The sequence below is a fragment of the Pleurodeles waltl genome, chromosome 2_1 (assembly GCF_031143425.1).
Source record: "Pleurodeles waltl isolate 20211129_DDA chromosome 2_1, aPleWal1.hap1.20221129, whole genome shotgun sequence".
Taxonomy (NCBI): domain Eukaryota; kingdom Metazoa; phylum Chordata; class Amphibia; order Caudata; family Salamandridae; genus Pleurodeles; species Pleurodeles waltl.
The window spans coordinates 565014174-565038345 of NC_090438.1; the positions used below are offsets into that span (position 1 = coordinate 565014174).

At 45.9% G+C, this 24172-nt stretch overlaps 1 protein-coding gene across 1 annotated transcript in view; it reads left to right on the forward strand.

The window, feature by feature from the left end:
• The window catches only part of STAC (SH3 and cysteine rich domain), a 1272108-nt gene that overhangs the window by 707999 nt on the left and 539937 nt on the right, over nt 1–24172 (forward strand). The window lies entirely within an intron of this gene.

The window sequence follows — 24172 nt, forward strand, 5'->3', positions numbered from 1 at the left end:
TGTGTGCTGAAGCCTACTCCTCATGTTTCTGGTATTCTCAAACAAAAAAGGTGACAGGATCACATCCACATAATGTTACTTTGAATACAATGTGAGGCTATCCGTGGTCCAGCCATTAGGAAAACATATTTGTTTACCTCCATGGAAATATAACGGATGTTTCTAGAAAATATGCATTTACAGCATACATCTTTCTTTTCCTCTTGCTATAAAATGCCTGTATGGAATGTGTACATGCAGGCATATATTTTTATCTCGATTCTGATTTACGGATTGAACAATTTTCTTTACAAAAGAGAAGAGGTATAACAAAAATATTAAAACGCACTGCTATACTCATTTCCGGGTTCTGGCGCATTAAAGCAATGAGTTATTTCCCTTCATTTGAAGGCAAGTCATTTCAAGGTGCATTGAATAAATGGGCGGAAAAATCGCCTGGAGGAAAGAACACAACTACATGGTCACCATATTGCCCCCAAGCAGTGATCTCTCCAAGTTGTGAGTTTTTCCAGTTCGAATGGGGAATACCTTGGGTTCAGTCTTTCCGAGTAATTACAAAAGGCACTGATGTACTTTTCCACAAGGAAAGCCCTAGGGCAAGCACAATGTGTACTCGTTTTGTAATAAAAATGAATCGGTCGCAAACACTTTTTATGCCCAATTTCAGCTTCACCTCATAACTCAGAATGAAATGAGGTTGTTACAGTCAATAACATGGCATCTTAACAGTAATGAAAGGGACACACATCATTTCCTCAAACTGAAATATTTCAGAAGTTCGTTTTGTTTCTGCTAAAGGATCTCACTCCTACTGGTATGTCACAGATGAAGGATATGAGACATCAGCAGCTTACTTGAATAATGGCTGCTGCACCTCTGGCCATTTCACATTGAGCATCTGAACAAATGTTGCACGTCTATGATATATTTCAGTGCCACAGATAAACAATTATCCTTTCGGATTTTAATCAGGAAGATATTGGCAAAAAATGGGAAAGTACATGGTATGCCTTTTGGAGTATGTAAAGTAGTACTCCTGTAGTTCTCTAATATGTGCTTTTACATTCCTCTGCGATATGGCCCCAAAACAGCAAAAATAAGAATATTTAGGCAATATTCATAAATAATTAGTGGAAATGGGAAGGACTGTGCCACTTTGCCATTTTACTATGATTGAGTGTTGGACATTTCGGAACTGATTCACAAGGATATCCTGGACAAGTAAAGAAGTACTCTTGTAGTACTACTTCTTGTACTCATAAAAGCTTATATGAATCAACCCCTGTCCTTATGAGGTACTCGCAATGTAGCAGTTGACATGTTTCTTTGTAGTTGAAAGTACAGCCTGCCCACATTTATTTTTTTACATCTGTTCTCTGAAATCCAGATTCAGTACAAAGCACGGTGTTGTTGTGTGCTGTTAGAAATGGTTTTTTTGGTTGGCAGTCAGGTTACCCCCTGTCCAAGCAAAAGCCCTCACTCTAGTCAGGGTAAGTCACACACAATCCAAGATTATCCTGTGCCCACCCTCTGGTAGCTTGGCACGAGCAGTCAGGCTTAACTTAGAAGGCAATGTGTAAAGTATTTGTGCAATAAATCATACAATACCACCATATAGCACCACAAAAATACACCACACAGTGTTTAGAAAAATATATAATATTTATCTGGATAATTGTAGGTCAAAAAGAATAAAGTTTGCAATGGGAAATTGTAGAGATATCACTGAAAAGTGATATACAGTGTCTTAAGTCTTTAGAATATAAACAAAGTCTCTTTCAAGCACAAGTACCTGGTTTGGAGTGGAAAAATCTCCTCAGAGGGCCACAAAAGAAGAGGTGCGTGGAAAAAGGGTGTGTGCGCCGATTTCTCCTCAGCACACACGGACTTGCGTCGTTATTTTCCACGCGGGGAAGTCGTGCGTCGTTTTCCGGCACGCAGACAGTCTCTTCTCGTGGATCGCGGGGATTACCAGATGTCCTGGTCTGTGCGTGGATTTTCCTGCTTGTTTTCTGGCTGCGCGTCGTTCTGGGGGGCTGCGCGTCGAAATTACGATCTCACGGCAGGCGTTGCGTCGATTTCTCCTCTAGAGGTCAGGCGGCGTTGTCCTTGCGAAGCCGTGCGTCGGATTTTCGGTCGTCCCAAGAGCGTTGCGTCGATCAGCGTCGGTGTGCGGCGTATTTCTCGCCGCGGAACAAGCTGTGCGTCGAAATTTTCGGCGCACGGAGCGTCCAAGTGAAAGAGAGAAGTCTTTTTGGTCCTGAGACTTCAGGGAACAGGAGGCAAGCTCTATCCAAGCCCTTGGAGAGCACTTTCACAGCCAGACAAGAGATCAGCAAGGCAGCAGGCCAACAGCAAGGCAGCAGTCCTTTGTAGAAAGCAGACATGTGAGTCCTTTGAGCAGCCAGGCAGTTCTTCTTGGCAGGATGTAGTTTCTGGTTCAGGTTTCTTCTCCAGCAAGTGTCTGATGAGGTAGGGCAGAGGCCCTGTTTTATACCCAAATGTGCCTTTGAAGTGGGGGAGACTTCAAAGAGTGGCTAAGAAGTGCACCAGGCCCCCTTTCAGTTCAATCCTGTCTCCCAGGGTCCCAGTAGGGTGTGTGGCAGTCCTTTGTGTGAGAGCAGGCCCTCCACCCTCCCAGCCCAGGAAGACCCATTCAAAATGCAGATGTATGCAAGTGAGGCTGAGTACCCTGTGTTTGGGGTGTGTCTGAGTGAATGCACAAGGAGCTGTCAACCAAGCCCAGCCAGACGTGGATTGTAAGGCACAGAAGGATTTAAGTGCAAAGAAATGCTCACTTTCTAAAAGTGGCATTTCTAGAATAGTAATATTAAATCCGACTTCACCAGCCAGCAGGATTTTGTATTACCATTCTGGCCATACTAAATATGACCTTCCTGCTCCTTTCAGATCAGCAGCTGCCACTTTAACAGTGTATGAGGGCAGCCCCAATGTTAGCCTATGAAGGGAGCAGGCCTCACAGTAGTGTAAAAACGAATTTAGGAGTTTTACACTACCAGGACATATAACTACACAGGTACATGTCCTGCCTTTTACCTACACAGCACCCTGCTCTAGGGGTTACCTAGGGCACACATTAAGGGTGACTTATATGTAGAAAAAGGGGTGTTCTAGGCTTGGCAAGTACTTTTAAATGCCAAGTCGAGGTGGCAGTGAAACTGCACACACAGGCCTTGCAATGGCAGGCCTGAGACAATGAAAAGGGGCTACTTAAGTGGGTGGCACAACCAGTGCTGCTGGCCTACTAGTAGCATTTAATTTACCAACCCTATGCACATAAATTGCCCCTTACTAGGGGCTTATAAGTAAATTAATAGTCCAATTAGGTATGATTCAAGGTTACCATGTTTTAAGGGAGAGGGCATATGCACTTTAGCACTGGTTAGCAGTGGTAAAGTGCGCAGAGTCTAAAAACCAGCAAAAACAGTGTCCACACAGTGGAGCGAGGCAGGCAAAAAGTTAGGGGTGACTACCCTAAGGCTGTCAGGTCTAACATGTGCCATTTTACCACATCTGCATTTCGCACTTTATTTAGACCAGTTGCATTTTTGATGTTAATAGGCATTTATGAGAATCACTAAGATTTATATTCTATAAAGCACTTTCTTGTGGACCCTCAAAAACATAATATGAATTCCGTGTTCTATTGTGCTTTATTTACTAACAAAAGTAAGTTAAATAAAAGTGCATATATTTGGTATTGACACTGTGCCATAAACAAAATCTGTGGGGCGTAAGCAATTTCATATTTAACCGTGTACTTAAGAAAGGTGTTATCAATAGCTGCTTACCCTCTCATCCCGGCAGTTTGTGCTTTCAAGGAGAGTCCGGACTGGTTCTTCTGTCACTTTGCCATTCCCCCAGTAGATTGCAGGCTAGGACACTGTTTTCAGAGAGAGATGGGCTACCATGAACCTGCCATGCCTCCATTGCTCCATTCCTTTCGCGATCTTCTGCACTGCGGGACTCTTTTGAAGAGCTTTACCATGGTAGAGTTTGGTTTCCCGTTCAACTCTGTGGAGGAAGAGCATGATCACATGAAGTTAGTATGTGCACCACAGTTAATTTTAATCAACTTGTCTGGTGCTGCTCTGGAGTAAAATGTTAAAAGGATCTCCTGTTTCCAATGGAGGGGCAACTGTCAGACATGGCCGTTGGGCAAGTAGTGAAAGCACAAAGTTTTGATGGGAATTCCATAATGGATTCAATAGCTCAACAGTGCACAATATCTTTCTACATCTATTAGTGCTCCAATACCAGGGCAGCGTCAACGTGCTGTGCGCTCCATGCTATTTTTGTACACCTATTGTGATTCCAGTACCTTAAAGGTATTGACAGCCCATAGACTGCTTTCTGCATTTATACAGCTATTGTTAGTACGGTACCAGTGTGGAGTTGGCATGCTGTGCACTACATACTATCATTGTACATCTGTTCTTCATCCAATACCTATGAGTTGTTTACATCCAATGCACTGCACAATATTTTTACATCTTTGATTGCTATAACACGTACAAAAGAGACATTCTGCACACTATTTTTGTACGTTCTTCGTTGGTCCTGTACCTTAGCGGTGATGACAACTCATGTAATACGAATAGTTGTGGAGCCAACAATGTACTGCATATTATATTTTTACAGATATTGTAGGTGAAATAATCCAGGATGACATCTTATACACTGTACACAGTACCACTGCGGTGCTGACATGCTATGCACTCCATGCTCTCTTTGTTCATCTGTTGTTGGTCCAGTACCATAGCAGTATTGACATCCTACGCATTACATACTATGTTCATACACCTATTGTTTGTACTGTATTGGTGTGATGTAGACACACTGTGCACTTCGTACTATTTCTGTGCATCTGTTGTTGGTTTAGTACTTGTGAACTGTTCACATATAATGCACTGCACTATCCGTGTACATTTGTTGTTACTCCAGCATGTGTGGTGCCTACATACCGTGGCTTACATAATATTTTTTGACATCTTTTGCTCCCCCAATACATGTGTAGTATCAACATGCTGGCACTACTGGTACTTCATTTGTTTCTACATTCCAATCCATGTGAGAATAGCACTAAGTTAGTACTGAAAGTTAACATGCTATTTTGTAAATAACTTTACTTGCCACATATGTAATAGGACCAGAGATAAACCTGCTTACCTCCTATGCCATCTGCAGGCCAATGAGATGCATAATTGGGTCCAAACAAATAAACTGTTAGTTGTGGCAAATGATTTGAAGAAGAAAGTTGACTGAAACATTTCCAAGTGCTCAGTGTTTGAGAGGTACCTCTGAGTACCCCCTCATCCAGGAATGGACCACTATTATTGCTCCATGTACGAAGTGTAAATGCCCCTTCTTTCTGCTCGACATAGATAGTAAGGATGAGAGATCTAGAGTATCTGGCCTAAAGTAACTTGGAGGTAAATGGTTTGATGATTGTTTGGGATTGGGTAGCTGAGGAGTCAGACCTTTTTCCCAAGATCTTGCTGATGTCCACATGCTGCGAGAGGCACTTCAGATAGGACTACAGTCCTGAAGAGACAGGTGCTTATGAGGAAGCACCTTTCATTGAGCGTTGTAGGCATGGCATGTTCTGTCTGCAGTAGGTAAGGTGGTGTGAGGGGGTCCCACTGCCTCAGGATAGACGTATTGTCTGAGGGTGGAAGGCTATGTTAAGAGATTACTTTCCTGCAGTGTCAGAAGTTAGTTTTAAAATTCTCTGATTTTATGGATGCAAGGTACCTTTTCACCCAGGCAGGCATTGATGCTAGCCCATAGTATAGAACAATACTTTCGGACAGGACACAATTACACCAATGCCAATGTCACGCCTGGTCACACAGCGCAGGGTCCCTTGGAACATCTCCTAGTCATTACCATGGGACCAGGCCTAAAATGATCTGGATAGGAAACCTTTGTACTGTCCTCTTCCTCAATACGAACGCCACCTTTACTAACACATGGCTCCTTGTAAAGCGTATTTAAAAATTGTGACTTCCATTGCAATCTACTCGAGATAACATCCAGTCTCTGATGGGGTTCATTTCATTTACAATGTATCATGAAGTGTTTATACTGCAATGTGATGGAGAATCGGCTTTCTTTGTGACTAGTCGCTCTTAGAGCTACAGCTACTTGCTTTATTCTCGCGCAGGATACCGGACATTGGGAGTCTGGAACTGTGCTCTCCAACACATACTGCCACTGCCAAATTAGATATATAGTCGTTCTCTTGGGAATTGTTAAAACGTGTCAATGCACGTTTGGAGAATATATTTGTCCGTCCTCGTAAATTAATTTGATAAAGGGTAGATTTCTTACTAAAAGGTTGAAGAATGCTAAAAACAACTGCGTATTCAGGGTTTGTCTCACAAGTGTAACTAAATATTGTATTTTTTGGGGCGTTCAGCACGCTAGTCTCATTTTTTAATTGCTGCAGTCCCTTTAGCTGTGTAATTAAAAGTGGGGGGAAATATCTGTGGGAACCATTTGAAAAAAAAGAAAGGACACTGTCAACAGAACTTGAGTGCTGTGCTTCTGAGCCTGTACCCATCCCTTTAGTCCAAAAGTGCACTTGGGCCTCGAAAGAAAGCGTGATACACATACGAGCACAGTGCAATACCCATATACGTTCTCCATTGTTGGAAGATAAATACTTTTATCAAGAATTCTTTGTCTCTAACCTCCTCTGACACTTGTACCTTAAGCAATCTGTCTATAGTTGTATTAAAACAGAATGTTTTCTTGACAGATGCTGCAAGTCCATCCACTATTTCATACATCAGAACCAGTTTGGGGTAGTTTTCATTTCAAATGTCCTTTCTAGGCTGCTGTCTAGCCACAGCCTTTCTGCAGCAATTCTCATCACAGCAGAGTAGTCTACAGTCTAGAGCACCCACAACAGAGGCAGAAAGATGTGTGAGGTTTCTGCATTTGTCTGCCATCAGCTCAACTGAAAGAGCGATCAAGGAAGTAAAAATGCTGGGCCTCACCTAAAGGGCCCATTCCCCTTGCACAACAGAATCTGCAGTTCCACCTCTCACCTTTACTATTTAACAAAGGGAAGTGCTTCCAGAAGTCTAATCTCCTACGTTGGGAGTTTGTTTTTTAAATAAAACAACTTCAGAAAAGTTTAGTGAATGGCCGTCAAAGCCGATGGGCGTCAAACACTGAACATTTTTGTCCTTTTCTGTTCCAGCCTTATGCTCTGCCCTGCCAAAGTCATTGGCCCCTTTAGAAGGTGCCATGCCATCACTAATGCTGGAAGAGGGGCTATGTCAATTCCCTCTCAACTGTCTTAAGATTTTAACTTTCATGGATAACACCTATTACCCACAATTCCATTCTATGTCATCCTTTACTGATCCCTCAGTATTACGTTTTTGTGTTCAAAGATGGAGTAAGCTATTTGTGTGAGTATCAGTCCTTTTTTTTCCAGCTGCAATGCCTTCAATAAGAATAGGCGACGTTATTTTATTACGACCTGTAAGATATTGCACAGTATATAATTTATCTCTTATAATGTAAAGACTTACAACTGTAGTGACAATTCTTTAAATGTACCTGACAGTACATTCCACTTTAAGCTTGGTTTATGGCACCCCTGGTGTATTTGCGGAGTCCAGCAAATGAACGGTGTAGTACGATGCACATTCGCATACGGAATATCATAGAACTAGCTTGTGGGAACAAATTACAGTGGGTTGCGCTGGCTCACCGCAGAGCAGTGTCTGTTCTTCTTCACCTAGTGTGTGTAAAGTAAATTCATTTAATCTGATATTTCGCAAAATTATGTCCGGATTTTCAGACAATTCCACTCAGAAACACTGAGATGCATTTGCCTTTTTTGTTTTCTGAGCTGTGCTGCCTAACACATTCAGAGAGATATCGGGCTCAATGATGTTACATTACATACAAACGAGCGCTCAGCTTTGCGATGACCCAGCTTAGCTCATCATGACACAGACCTTAAAAGACTGAAAATCACTTTCTGTTGCATGTCTATTTCAGTGAAAAGAGATTAGATGCATTCCTCTGATAACACGTCTTGCCTACTTGTACTCCGTTGCATGTAGCAAATGAAACATTGTGTACCTCTGTGTACCTTCGTCAACAAATATCAATGTGCTAGCAGAAGACCCTAATACAAATCAAATGAGAAGGGACAACATGTGTCCCACCATAAAATCCAAATAGAGGCACAGAAAGCAAATGAGAAGGGACAACAAGCTGCTTTTATACTTACGACCTACAGCTTTCTTCAGGCAACTCTGTGAAGTACCTTTCTGATGACATTTTGGGGTCTAGCCAAAGCAATACTCCATGTCAGTAAAAACCATAAATGAATTGATTTCTATATACAATGCATGAGCAAGATAAATTATGGACTGTGTGAAGATTAAGGCCCTCATTATGACATTGGCGGTAAGTCCTGCTTACCGCCATGCCGACTGCCGCCAACGTACCGCCATCGCAGTGGTTTACCGCTACCCATATTATGACACACACATAGCAATCCGTCACTATACAGACACACACACAAGTCTGCCAGTCCAAAGGTCAGTGATAAACTGGCAGTAGCAAAACCCACACCGTTATTATAACAGAACTACGCCCACACCATTATGACCCACTGATCACCGTGGCAAATATATAACCGTGGTAAACCATTGGCGTTACATACCGCTGCGCTCAAAATACACACACACCTACAAAACAACAGTACATTGGACCATTCGAATAACACACACCTGACACACATACACACACCACACCCAAACATCCACACCACTATAAAACACACACCCACATTACCCACAACCCCTTAAAAATCAAGAAAATTGACAACTGAGGGAGAGACACACCAAGAGCACCCACAGAACCAGAGCCACAGAACACCATCACCCATACACCATCACCCATACACCATCCAGGTACCTCACAGCACACACCCCAATACATCACCCCGCACACTCTCACACACACCACTCACACTACACCCATGGCACCACAAAGACACCCCAGGTTCTCAGAGCAGGAGCTAAGGGTCATGGTGGAGGAAATCATCCGGCTAGAGCCACAGCTATTCGGATCACAGGTGCAGTAGACATCCATTGCTAGGAAGATGGAGCTATGGCGAGGATTGTGGACAGGGTCAACGCTGTGGTACAGCACCCCAGAACAAGAGATGACATCAGGAAGAGGTGGAACGACCTACGGGGGAAGGTGCATTCTGTAGTAGCAAGATACCAGATAGCAGTACAGAGGACTGGCGGTGGACCCCCATCTTCTCCCCCACAACTAACAACATGGGAGGAGCAAGTCTTGGCAATCATGCATCCTGAGGGTCTGCCAGGAGTAGCAGGAGGTTTGGACTCTGGTAAGTCAACTCACTATTACTATCACCCCCCACCTGCATGCCATCTCAAACCCCCACCCCTACCCTCACCCCATCACTCCACCACCTCACATACACCCCACCACTACCAAGCCCTGCATGCAACACCAATGCATGGAGACCCATCACAGACCTGCATGAACACCCATCACCAAAGCATGTGCACTAGAGACAATCACCTATCCAACCAAATCCCCACTCACACAAAACTAAGCTGCCAGGGCAATCACAACCATACAGGGCAACACACCCATGCACAAGATGTCACACACAGAAACAATAACACTGCATTTACATCCCCACACACAATGTCACTGGAGAGGAGGTGCCAGCAACATCCAATTCCCCACAGAAGAGGCCCACAGTGATGACAGCAGCTCTGCACACATGGATCAGGATGACCATCCTCCTGGCCCATGAGGGACCTCCGGACAGTCGGTTACCCAGGCACAGTCCCATACCACCACAGAGTCTCCCCCCCTCAGGAAGCACTACCACAGCACCCACCCAGCGGGCCAATACCTCTGTCCCCAGGACATGTCAATCAGCAGTGTGTCCACCACTACAGGGACCCCAGGCAACCCCACAAACACAGGACAATCAGGGACCTGGGGTCAGTGGGCACACGGTTCAGGGGACAGAGGCACAGGATAACAGGGAATCTGGGAGGACTGCTGTGTGATAGGGGGAGGACAGGCCCAGGGAACGACTCTCCATGAGGCACTCACCAACATCCTGGGAGCATACCACCATTCCAAGGAGACGATGGGCCAGATACTGGCCAAGTTGCAGGAGACTCAACAGCTGCAGGAGGGACAGTGCCTGAGGATCAGGGAGGACCTGAGGGACATCCACACCACCCTGGTCACCGTTGCAGGGGTGCTGGCAGACAAGGCCAACACCATGAGGGAGGCAGTGGCACACCAACGGGCACCTGACATTAGCCACACAGATGAACAGACCTCCACTGAAGATAGTAGACAGGAGGCCCCGCCACAGGAACAACAGGCCGCCAGCACCCCACCCCCTGCATAAGGAGAACCACCCCGCAACCGGTGCCTGCGATACAGTCAGAAGCCAAAGAACATTGCCAAGACCCACGCCAGGAAATAAGACTCTCCTGATTGTCACTCTTGTGTCCCACTCTGTCACCCTGTGCACCTTGAACTGCCACTGCTCCCATTACTATGCTCCCTTGGACAATGCACCTGTGATACAAATAGACTGGAACTTTTACCTGGACTCTCCTCCACCACCCCCCAGCCTATAGCAATACCCCATCCACTTATAAGCACATAAATAAAGACCCTTGTAAAAAATACAAGTATTGAGTCTGTCAATTGATTGAACTATGTATTTGTTTAACAATCTGTAGATATTGCAGTTCAACTGTACAGTAATGTATACATAGGTATGACCTGTAGTTTGCTGCAGTCAATACACCAGGAGCCAGAGTGGGGCACATATATCTGTAAATAGACATGTCAAAGGGTATAGTAAGTGGCCATAGGAGTGGGAATATCAGCCTGCAAGTGACAATTTCCAATACAAAACTGCAATGGAAGGTGAAGTTACAGTGTCTTACCTATGTGTCACTGGAAGTACTGTCGTATGATTGATGTTCTATTGTCCACATCCTCTGCCTCCACTTCGTCACTGTCCACAGGCTCCACCGCTGCCACATGCCCATCTCCAGTCTCATCCTCCTGCAGAAAAGGCACCTGGTGACGTAAGGCAAGGTTGTGCAACACGCAACATGCCACGATGATCTGGCAGACCTCCTTGGGTGAGTAGCACAGGGAACCAGCTGTTAGATGGAGGCACTGAAACCTGGACTTCAGGAGGCCAAAGGTTTGCTCTATAATTCTTCTTGTTCGCCCATGTGCCTCATTGTAACGTTTCTCTGCCCTTCTCCTGGGATTCCTCACTGGAGTCAGTAGCCATGAGAGGTTGGGGTAACCAGAGTCACCTGCAAATATCGAGGGATACCTGTTAGCCAGACACTAACCCTTAGGACCAACCCCATACCCATACACCAACATATACTGGGTGGGGACCAAGGGCTCACCTATTAGCCAGACCCAATGCCTCTGGAGTTGAGCCATCACATATGGGATGCTGCTATTCCTCAGGATAAAGGCATCATGCACAGACCCAGGATACTGGAAAGAACCAGTTGCCCAGAAATGGAGCACAGATAGGACTTGCACAAGAGGGGTGATTCCAGTGGGATGACGGATAGCGGAGATCAGGTATGGCTCCAATTGGGCACACAGCTCTTGCCTTGTGGCCCTGTCAAGTCTCTAGGTGAGGATGATGTGCCTGTCCTTCATTGTTGTCAAGTTCACCAGGGGCCTGTACATGGGGGGATGTCTCCATCTCCTATTCATCTGCAGCAGTTGCAATCTAGGGGGCAAAACGATGAGCATCTGGTCAGTATTCAACATTTCCAAAATGTACAGTGCATTGCATGTTGTGACTGAAACAGTATGTTGTTGTATAGACCCAAATGGTTCCTATGTGTGCTGTGACACAGTTAGGTGCCTTGGCCTGCCCCTCCCCCATGAAATGGCCTCCGCCTGTCCTGTGTGGATGGACATGTGGAAATGAGGTAATGTCGGTGGCGTTGTGCGCCGTTGTGGGAGGCGGTCGAGTACCGCTTGCAACTCCTCATTGGTTGTCATTGGTCCCTATGGGTAACAGTACCCAATGGTGATGTATGCCAGCGGTGACGGTGCGCACCGCCGCAGATGTGACTGCCATTTTCTATCTGTTCACTCACTTGCTACCTGACCTTCAACAGGAGAGAACCTACACTGCATGTGTCACTGGGGAAAGGGCCCCATCCTTCACCGCGTCAGAGTTGGAGAGACTGGTGGATTGGGTCCTACCCCAGTACCGAATGCTGTATGGGCCTCCTGACCAACAGGTGATTACACTGTGAGCATGATGCTTGGGGCATGAATGCATGGATTGCTGTATGAGAGGGCCTCGTGTAAGTGGGGGGTGGTTTAGGGGTCCTGGGCAGCATGCTGCATGTATGGTGGGCAATGTATGTACATATGGGGATGGGAGGGATATGGTGAGCCATGAGTATAACAGGCCAGACCGTATGACTGATACCTTTTTTCTAAGTGTATTTCTCTGCAGGTCAGCGCCCATCAGAATGAGGGTAGATGGTGTGCCATCACCAAGGTTGTGTGGACCCTGGGGGTCTATGGCAGGCGGAGCACCCACTGTCGGAAACGGTGGTAAGACCTGAGACGCTGGTCAAGGAAGATGGCAGAAGCCCAGCTGGGGATGGCCTCCCAACATGGAAGGGGTGCCCGTCGAACCGTGACCCCCCTGATGTTCTGCATACTGGCGGTGGCCTATCCGGAGCTGGATTGGCGCTTGAGGGCATCATAGCAGCCACAAGGGGGTGAGTACAGTTTCACATTATCCTACTTGTGCGCGGTGGAGTAGCCTTCGGGTGGGGGATGTGAGCCTGTTGGTGCCCCTATGCCAGGCTGGACATTGCAGGGTAGGTTCCATGTTGGGCAGGGGCTGATGAACTCCACCTCCAACCAAGCTAGTGGGCATCCACTACTGGGCAGGGCTCTGTGTGTCTCAGGTATGCTGCAATTGGCGTTAGGTATTACTGTCCATGGCCTGGTGACTAGCATTGTGACTGGTAGTGCATTGCCAAGTACGTAGGGAGGTTCCCTGTGTTTGTGTGTCATGTACGCCAATGGTGGCGTTGTTGCTGCCATTGACCAAGTGTATCCGCTGTCTCTTCCCCCCCTTTTTGTGTTGTCATCCTGTCCTTATGTGCATTAGCATCATCTGGCGAAGGAGCAGAGGCACCGGTGATGGAGGGAGCTGCATCCCACAGGGCCCATGAGGCCGAATCCACTGATGGTGAGAGCACCAGTGGGACGAAAGGAGAGGGGAGCACCATGGTGAAGACAGGAGGGGACAGTTCGGAATGTGATACCTCCTCCGATGGAAGTGGTGGTGGCAGACAGCTCTGTGGCCACCCCAACTACAGGTACAGCTGCCACCCCCTTACCAGCACTGACCTCGCAGCAGCCCCTCAGCAAGTTTCCCGTGCCCGCTTACCCAGGAGAGTGGGCATCTCCTTTGGCCCAGGCACCTTAGACCCTGCCCCAGTTAGTCCTGATGCCCTGAGTGAGGAGGCTATTGACCTCCTGAGATCCATCTCTGTTGGGCAGTCAACCATACTGAATGCCATCCAGGGGCTGGCAGGGCATTTGCAACAAACCAATGCATTCCTGGAGGGCATTCACTCTGGAATGGCGGCCCAACAGAGATCAATCCAGGTTCTGGCCTCCTCCCTGATGGCAGTCATTGTTTCTGTCTCTAGCCTCCCCCCTCCAACTTCCTCTGCCCAATCCCATTCCCCTCAACCCCAACCTATCCCAAACACACATTCAGACCAGCATGCACCTAAGACAACACACAGGAGTGGCTCAGGCAAACACAAGCACCAAACATCATTCCACAGGCACTCACACAAACACCATCCAGATGCAGACACACCAATATCCACTGCTTCCACTGCGTCCCCCTCCTTCTCGTCATCCACCTCCCTTCCAGTTGCGTCTCCACTCACCTGCATGCACTACATCCACATCCACTGCCTCCGTCACCATCACGCCTATCACTACCCGCCCCTCACTGGCAGTCACCACCCCCACATCCATGCACATGTCACCTGTGTCCTCTCCCACTGTGTCTGTGTCCCCTCCTCCCAAAGTACACAAATGCAAGCACTCAATCACCCAACAGCCATCCACATCACAACAGCATCCAGCCGAGGCACCTGCACCCAAACACAGCAGACAGACACCTCCAACAACCACTCCCTCTTCCTCCACTCCCAAACCTTCACCCTCCTCCTGCCCCAGTGTCCCTAAGAAGCTTTTCCTCTCCACCGTTGACCTCTTCCCTACCACTCCCCCGTCCTTCACGTCAGGTCAGGGTGGTCAGAACACAGGCTAGCACCTCAGCTACCCAGTCCACGGCCACAGTAGTGTCAGCAGCTACTGCAGGTGTGTGAGGCTCCAAGGAAACACCCATCAGCACTGGCAGTGTGCCTGCACCAGCTGACAAGGGGAAGGGCAAGGATGCACCACCAGCTGGCAAGGGCAAGGAGGCACCACCAGTTTACAAGGGCAAGGGAACTGAGGCACCACCAGCTTACAAGGGTAAGTGAAATGAGACACCACCAGCTTACAAGTGGAAGGGCAAGAAGGGACCACCAGATGGCAAGGAGGCACCACCAGCTTACAAGGGGAAGGGCAAGGAGGCACCGCCAGATGGCAAAGGCAAGGGCAAAGGGCCTGCCCCTGCAGGCAGGAAGGACAGGAGGCCTGGTGCTGGGACTCATTCTGAGCCCCCACCACCAACCATGGCGCTTCAGCCATCAAAGGCTGCAGGGAAAGGGCTGGAGCCTCCCCCCACCACTGGCAGCCCCGACACCAGCACCACCACCAGCACTGCCACGTGCACCGCCACCTGCACTGCCACCTACACCGCTGCGAGCACCGCCACCAGAACCGCTGCCAGCTCTGCCGCCAGCACCACTGCCAGCAGCAGCAGCCCCAGTGGGCAGCCTTCCAAGGCTGCAGGGGAAGAGCTGGAGCCTCCCCCCACCACTGGCAGCCCCGACACCAGCACCGCTACCTGCACCGCCACCAGCACCGATGCCAGCCGCAGCAGCACCAGTGGGCAGCTGTCTGAGGCTGCAGGGGAACGGCTGGAGCCTCCCCTTACCACTGGCAGCACCGACACCAGCACTGGCACTGCCAACACTAAGCAGCCATCGCTGCCAGCGGGCAGTGTGTAGTCCTGCCTCCATGGACTGTAATGCATCCTGACCACTGCAATTCGTGTGGGTCTGACACCCAGGTGAGAGACTGTGACCTTGCACTCCCAAAGATCTGCATCACTGGGCACAAAGGCCCCTGCAGAACCAGTGGAAGAATGCATCCACTCACCCCCTCCTTACCAGGATGAAGCACACTTGGCACAAAGCCCCCTTCAGAACCAGTGGAAGAAGGCATACACTTACCCCCTCCTTGCCAGGATGAAGCACATTGGGCACAAAGCCCCCTCCAGGACCAGTGGAAGAAGCCACCCACTCACCCCATCCTTGCCAGGATGACGCACACTAGGCACAAAGCCCCCTCCAGAACCAGTGGAAGAAGCCATCCACTCACCCCATCCTTGCCAGGATGAAGCACACTGGGCACAAAGCCCCCTCCAGAACCAGTGGAAGAAGCCATCCACTCACCCCATCCTCCCCAGGATAAACCACACTGGGCACAAAGCCCCCTCCAGAATCAGTGGAAGAAGCCATCCACTCACCCCATCCTCATCAGGATGAAGCACACTGGGCACAAAGCCCCCTCCAGAACCAGTGGAAGAAGCCATCCACTCACCCCATCCTCCCCAGGATGAAGCACACTGGGCACAAAGCCCCCTCCAGAACCAGTGGAAGAGGCTACCCACTTGAGAGCCTGTGTCTTTGCACTCCCCAGGACCAAGCAGTGGGCAAACCAACCACTAGAGAGACTGTGGCTTTGCACTCCCCACAACCAAGCACAGGGCATGTTGCCCCCTTCAAGACAAGTGGTTTTGTACCATCTTCTGGCTGAGGTGCCCCCCGTTCCTCATCCCCCTGAGGTGCCTGTGTATTTTCGACTTGATGCCCCTGCAGTGTTCTCTCCATGTTGATGCAGGAGTCAAGTGGGGCCTTGGCCTATGTGATGTGCCCCTGTGGCCCACGGACATTGTGAACTGGGCAGTGTCCCTCCATTTGTATATATGTAAATACTGTTTTGATTTTTGAGGATGTATTTCTAGTTTTTTATCTTATTACACTCACTCCAATCACTTCCTTTTGTCCTTGCATTATTTCTGAGGGCTACGGGGTCGATGTGTAATGTTATTGCATCTGTTTGTGTGTATGGTGTTGGGGGTTGGCGTGTTGAGTTTGTGTGTCACTCTCTTTTTCCTCCCCCCTCCCCTGTGTGCTAGACGGCAGTACTCACTGTGGTTGTCTTCGTCGGCGTTCAGATTCGTGGTGTAAGAGGAGATAGACCAGCATGGGGAACACCTGCAGTTCGGGCTCCATAGCATCATTGTTGTTCCCTGAGTCTCCAGAGGGGAGTCGTTTAACTTCTGTGTTCTGTTTCCGCCGTACTTTTGATGTCATTGGTACCGCCCCGGAAAAGGTTGCTGATAGGCCTCTTGTAATAATGTGGGCGGTACATTGTTTTCCGCCTGGCTGTTGGTGGTTACCACCGCAGTGCTTGTTGCTACCGCCGTGGCGGTCAGTGTGTTAAAGTGGCTGTCTGTGTGGGCGGTTTCCGCCGTGATCATAATTCAAATTTTTTTTATGCCGGTTTGTTGGGTATTACCTTGGCTTTATCACCGACCGCCAGGGTTGTAATGAGGGCCTAAGTGTACTTTACAGGTACAAAACAGCCATAATCAATTGAAATTGCTGGAGTGACGGTAATGAAAAATGAGTACTGTCTTTTGACAGGGAAAATTGTGACCATGCTGGACCAAGCATGAATAATAATAAGGTTGTTTAGGAGTGACACGCTGAAAAATAGGATTTAGACACTGGATAATATGTTCCTGCTTGATTGCACACTTTGAAACAAGGAGGTCTTTCTGGGCTGAGAGAAATGCAAACTATGTTTTCTTCAACCGTGGGAACTGACAAATAAGGCCATGACAGATTGTGGACACTGAGAAAGGAGGTCCTTACAGATAGTTGACAAGGAAAAAAGAATTTCTTTATGACTGAAGGCATCACAAAGGGATGGTCTGCTTAGTTAAAAATAGGATCATTATGGACTGGGAGTGTGTAAATCATGCCAAGACAACATAATGCCATGTTCTGGCAGTTTAATATAATGTAGACATGGCTAAAGGGTGTTAGAGTGCTTAGCAAGAAAACGAAATGATGTCATATGTTTTTTACCTTTTTAAGCCAGGCACATTCAGTGATTTGCCCAGCTCCACTGGATGTTGAGTTGAGGCCTCTAGCACCATTTAGAAATGAGCTCCTGGTGGGATGAGAACAAGTACAAACCAGATCTTGCTGGTCTATGGTGTTAAAAATAAAGACTATTGGACTTACGAAGTTGCAAAAACATGGCCATGGACAGACTGCACTGAAGACTGAGAATAGTGAAATGAGGACCTTATGCACAGCCTTTGAGCACATTAGTTGACACTGGAATGTGGGCACAGAAAACATAGCCCATGTTGGACTGGAGATAGTGGAAAGGAGATGGTGCAACTTAGGCGTAGCTAGAAAAAGTATAAAAATGAAAAATAACCCTTTAATATTTCAGTGATACTCTTTCGGTGACAGCTTTTATAGATGCCATGCTGTTTGCTCCACTCTCTCAAGCATTGAATTAGTTTGTACTTTATATTATTACCATTTCAAATAAAAGTAAAGCACATCTTAAAGCCTTTGATCGAGACAGCCCCAGGATCCCAAGGAGCAAGCAAGTCCCTTTCTTCCTTCTTAATTTCAGGAAAGTCAGTATTCAGGTAAAAATGTAACCTTTGAAAAGCACATACAAGTAAATTAAAGGGTCTCATATTTGGTCCCGGAACACCCCTTAGAGCCTTTCCAGTCAGAAGCCTTTAGCCCAGAAGCCCAGAAAATTAAAAAGAATAGATAGGGAAGATTGAATAATTGGGCCTTAAACCAAGAGAGAAAACCAAACTCAACCTACACCCCAAAATTCTGTTTTCTCTTTATTGCATATAAGATAGGCACATCATTGTCTTTCCTCTCAGAGACAAGACAACAAAACCACAGTTGTTTAGTTCCTTGGCATGCAGACAACTGAAACCGCTATACTTTCAGTGTAACATAGAGGGAAGCAAATGACCAGGTTTTAGGGCATGGTGGGAGCTTTTTTCAACACTCTAGCAGTGATGTCAGGAGCCTATCGAAATGCGTGCTCCTTCCAAAATGAATAGTCTTGAATATCAGGCAGATGGTTCAAAGGCAACTGGCTACTTTGGCTGGATGCACAGGATGGGAGTTACCCTACATGTGTCTTTTGCAGATTGTGTCTTGGCTCAAAAACCTTTGAAGCTCACAATCTAATGTAGAAAAAGTATGCATTTGATTATTTTTCACCCCTTTCCTAACAAGGACCATGAATTTGTCTGAATGAATTTGCATGTGCTTTTAACATAACATGAATGTGTGACTCATTTTGCTCCTGAATGAAAAGTCACAGAATGTAATGGCCCATCTTGCAAATTGGCCTGGGCTCCTGAATTTAATCCATCTAAATCTTATTGATATGCATTAGTTTCAAATATGTGATTTTGATGAATCACTGCAAATGTGCATATATTTTTTAAGTATATATGTAAATTGGTTAAGCCTGGAGTGTTATACGGTTCCCATGAGTAAAGTAGGACTTTGTACTATGACAACAGAACTTCAGGCTGTAGGGACTGAGTCTGTCCACACCATCAGGAAATGTCGGCCCAGTTCCTAGATAGCTTACAGTACCTCACTTAAATCCCCAATCTTACCAGGGTAACAGATGATTTCAGCAAATTCTAACATGACCGCTCTGACTCCCCCCAGGAAGTCGTGGAAACAGATCTAACCCCTTTAATTGTTTACTTATGCAATCCCAGGGTAAACACAAGAAAGATGTGAATAACGTTTTTAAAAAATGTATTGAAACATTCGTATTCTTGCATGGAGAAATGGAGCTGTGAGTATACATCAGATGAAACAAAGCATTGCAATCAACAATACTAACATGGTGAATAAATTGAATCATCATACAATGGCAATCTAATTTCTATATATCCCATCCTACACTAAATACACTCTGAGAGCATAGCAAGACAAGTTTTGAGTGCATATTCAAAAGGACGCAAAAGAAAATAGAACACAGACTGCACACAGTAGAACCTTACTGCTTAAAATAAACAAGAACCAGTTTTTGTTTAGTTCCTCAAGCAGAGACACTCCAAAGTAGTGAATCATGCATTCATGACACAGCTGTACATATGGTACTTTCATCACCATTTGGCCTCAATTTGGGACATCCATTGCGGAGCAGCAAGCATTGGACCAACATACCACCAATCAGTAATAAAACAAGTGACATGCCTCCAAATACACTTGAAAACATTGAGTGTATAAAGATGGTATCATTCCAAAAGCAGTCTGGAACATTCAGACAAAGCCAGACCCAACTGCTTAAAAACGTGCACAACACCCGCAGTGTTGGAAACATTAAATATGTGATGAACAAATTCATCAAAATGGTGAGGAAAGATTGTGCTCAGTACCAATTTTAGTTTAGAGATTAACCTTGAAGTTCAAATGTTTTACAGGAAGATGTAAGTGCCACATCCTTCTGAAACAATAAGGCCTTTATTCTGCTCAGCTCAAAGTTGGAATGAAAGACCACAAGCTAACTACTCTAACCATGTGAGAAAAGAGCATGTTACTCCAACTTGTCACTATGTGAGAGCCCGAAACCACATATGGGACACCTGTTCTCATCCCTCAACAGACTTGATTGCTCAATATCAAATAACTTCCATTTGAAAGTCAATGAAACACAGGATGAATCATGAAAACTGGTATGTCGTTCAAGTAATACACCAGATTGGCCACTGAGGCATTACACACCACATGCAATGTCACCTGTGTACAAGTAATTGAGTTGTCAAGAGAAGTTTAACATTTGAATTTTGAAGCCTGTAGCATTCAGCTCAACTGCATGATCAATCCAAGCTGGCTTTGCCCATGTTGCAAAAAAGGCATGTCATTCTGTATATTAGAACATTGGAATGTTGCGTGCTCCATTGAAGACAATGAAATAGGTCCGGGGTTATAATGGCTGGTAAAATAGCGGAGTACCTACATTCCAAAGTTTGCCTCCATGTTTCTCTCTTTTTAATTTAGAACATTCTTCCCTTGGTGGTTGGAGTGCTCTAATAGCCTTACAGCCCTTCTGTTCGGGCTATATCAGTTGTTAAAGGCCCACTCCCTTGTTATAGTTCCAAGCCTGTGGCTTGGACCTACAACTCGGGATCAGAACCTTTAACAACCGGTAGCCCTAGTCAGTGGGCTATAAGGCTATAAAATCCATTGCAGATGATAAAATGTTAATCAAAATGTAAATACAAATTGTCAACTTATTCATTCCATTATCAACAACAGCAAATACTTTTTCAAAAGTAGCCTGAACAATTTACTTTAAACGAGCAGCAGCTTCCATCTGGAAAAGCTTCCAAATTTCCATGTAAATATCATAGAAAGCCCTCTTAGAATGTGGTGATCTAGGACCTAACAAGAAATCTTACAAATCCATGTCATCGGAAAGGAGAGAAAGATGCTCTTTTGCTGCAGACAAAGTGGAATATGAAGCCATTATTGACATAACATCTCTATGCTATAGGTAGTGACGACCCCTGTGTGTTGGGACTAGACATAACAAGGGTCTGGTCTGCTTGCTCTAATAACTTGTGAGGAGTTTAAATATTGTGCATGGCAACCATTTGTTTCCATTGGCTGTAACAACCACCCATTCGGACCTGAAAGTATAGAGTTGTATGTGGCATTCCGCACAAGACTATTGAACTGTTTTTCTGTGTAATTTACAACTTGTTGACAATTATCAAAATTCCCAAATTGATCTTAAATCAATGGTTTCCTTCTAATATTCATACTCTTTAACTGGCAGTTGGGAAATGAATGAATTTGAATAAATTCATTTTGTTTGGGTCAGTATATTTTTCTTTGCCTTTAAATGGTTAAGTTTATAATAAAAAGACACTGGATCTAAAGTATCATGCCCAGAAAAATATGCAAACATGTCCAAATATGTTTTGAAGCTACCCACTGGTGGAGTCGGTAACATTTCCATTGTTTGTAATTGAAAACTGCATGCAGAGTACTAGCTCCATGTAAATAATGGTGTGCTTAGTGACAGTAATAAAACATTTTACAATTAGCAGAATTCAGGTACATATCCGCACTTTCATATACAGTATAATATTGAAGTTCAGAGAGCATTGACGTTACTGTCTGTACATCCCATTCATTAAAAATAAAACCTGGAGTTATTGCGTCATCTATAGCGACCTTCAATACTTTAGGAATCTGCAGAGTTTCTGTAGGACAATAAATATCTTATGGGACCTTAACCCAAACAACTCCCTCAGGAACTGGAAAAACAGAAATGCTCACCAGGGATAGGTAACTTCATACTATGTGAAGATATATGAGGTTTCAAAACCTTGGCTAACAATTCGAAAACAGAGCTTTCTGGGAGATAGTGTCCATTTATCAGCAAGAAGAAAACTGTCATAAACACCAATCCAAAAGAGTAGAAAATGTAATGAAATGATAATCCAAATGGAAGACCATGTACGGTTCAGATAAGTGTGTTTCAACCAGTGAGGAAAATCACATACGCCATGTAGTGTAATATGCGCGGAATCAGTATAAAAGTCATCCACATCGACAAAATAGCCAAAAGCAGTCTGCATGTAAATGGGGCTCTCAATAGGTGAAAGAGAACTGGCAGATACCGCCAAAGGTGGTTCATCATAAACAACTCTGTTGTTCGGAGTATTAGTAGAAATCTGAAGACTTACAACTGATGTATGTTTTGTGTTTGCAGCGGTAACAGGAATCAACAACAGTTCATTCTCCCCCTTCCCCAGCCGCAGGGATCAATATTGGTATTATTCAATACTTGTAGGGGCATTTTCTCTAGGGTAGGAAGAGGAATTAGGGAACAACCCAGGAGTCCTTGTGGCCTACTATGTAGGATGGGCCACATGATGAAATTTTAATTGATGAATTGAGACAGATCATTTGTCCTTACAGTCAGCAAGCATGGCAAAAGCATGGTTCTTTGAATGCCGAGGACAGGCACAAGTACATGGTATGATGGGCTAAACTCCTCTTTCACTGCAATCTTCTCTCAAACTAGATTCTCACCTTTTGAAATCCAGCCAGGAGGTGCTGGTTGCTTCTTCACTCTTTCAAGTGGCAGAAACTTTAAAGAGTTGGCTTGATTGACAGCAAAACATTAATTTGTGTCAAAAGGCACATCTGCCGCCATTGTACCAGGACTATTGAGATTTATGACATACATCGGGATGCCAAAGAGGACATCATAGGGGGTCTGGCCACCCAAAGATCATCTAGGCAGATTATTTAATGTTCCCTGTACAAGTGATGAATCTAACAATAAGCTAAATGCAAGTTAAGGATTGCTTAAAGTCATGGTTCTTCCTCTGTGTTAAAAATTATGTTTCTGGTTGGAAGAGGTATGTGCCCTGTCAAAGCAGGTACCACAGTCCTAGTCATGGGAAAGTCAGATACACACCATAAATTAACCTGTGCTTGCCCTACGGTAGCTAGGCGTAGAGCAGGAAGGCTTAACTTAGGAGGCAATGTGTAGATTATTTGTGCAACATTTAAAACAGCAAAAGAGTAAAAAAAAAACACCAGGTTAGAACAATAAAGCTTGCTTTAATGAACAAAACAAGACCAAAATGACTAAAATCCAATCCGTGAAAGCAGAGATATCATTTTTTAAGAATATCTGTAATTGTTGTTCTCAAATGCTTAAAACACTAACCGGGGCTATCTCATTGCACTAGACTGGGGTAAATCCGACTGAATTGGAGCGCAGACCAGCTACAGGGACCAACCTTGTCCTGCTGAAAAGTACCCTGTGTGGAGGGCTGGGTCAATTTTAAAGATCCAATCAGAGAAGCAGAGGAGGTGATGCGAAGGGGATGAGTTGGTTCTGATCTGCGCAGTCAGGGATGTGTCGTCATCAAGCCATGCAGTCATTGATGCGATGTTCTCGAGGTGTGGCGTCAAACTCTTTGCGATGAAGGCGATGTGTCATCTTCGAGCGATACAGCTGGCGATGTGAAGGTGATGCGTCGAGGCCAAGAGTGATCAGTCGATTCCGAGCCATGCAGTTGGTGCTGTGATGCCCTCATCCTTAGCAACAATGGCGATGCATCATCGAGGAGGAAAGATGCGGTGCTTCCCATCGGCACAGTGTCAACGATGTGTGGATTTCTGTAGAAAACAGCTGCAGGTCCCAGGAGTGGATGGGCAACACTTGACAGGGTAGGCCTCACAGTTGGCAGAGTCCAGCAGCTGTAGAAGAGTTGAGTGAAGTCTTTGATGTCCCTGAGACTTCAGAACAGGAGTCAAATCAGTAAGCCATTGGAGTCACTTTTGTTATGGAATGTAGAGATTCAGGTCTAGTCCTTCTCACTCACAGGCAAGGAGGGCAGCAGGGCAGGTACAGCACAACAAGAGTCCAGAAAGGTCCAGCAGAGTTTCAGCAGAGTGACAGTCCCTTTAGCAGCACACCAGTCCCTGTGCCTGACAGAGTGTTATAGATTCCAAAGCGTACTGATTTGGTGGGGTTTGGGATCCAGTATTTATAACCAGTTGTGCCTTTGAAGCGGGGGAGACTTCAAACAGAGGACTTTGAAGTGCACAAAGTCCCTGTGCTTTCTTCTCTGGCTCCAGACACAATACAGGGGTTTAGACAGCCTTTTGTGAGGGCGCAGGACCAAGCTTATTCAGGTGTGTCAGCTCCTCCCTCCCATCCTGCCCTAGATGACCCATCAAGATGTTAGTGGCCCATCAGGATCTGGATGGCCTGTCAGGCACAC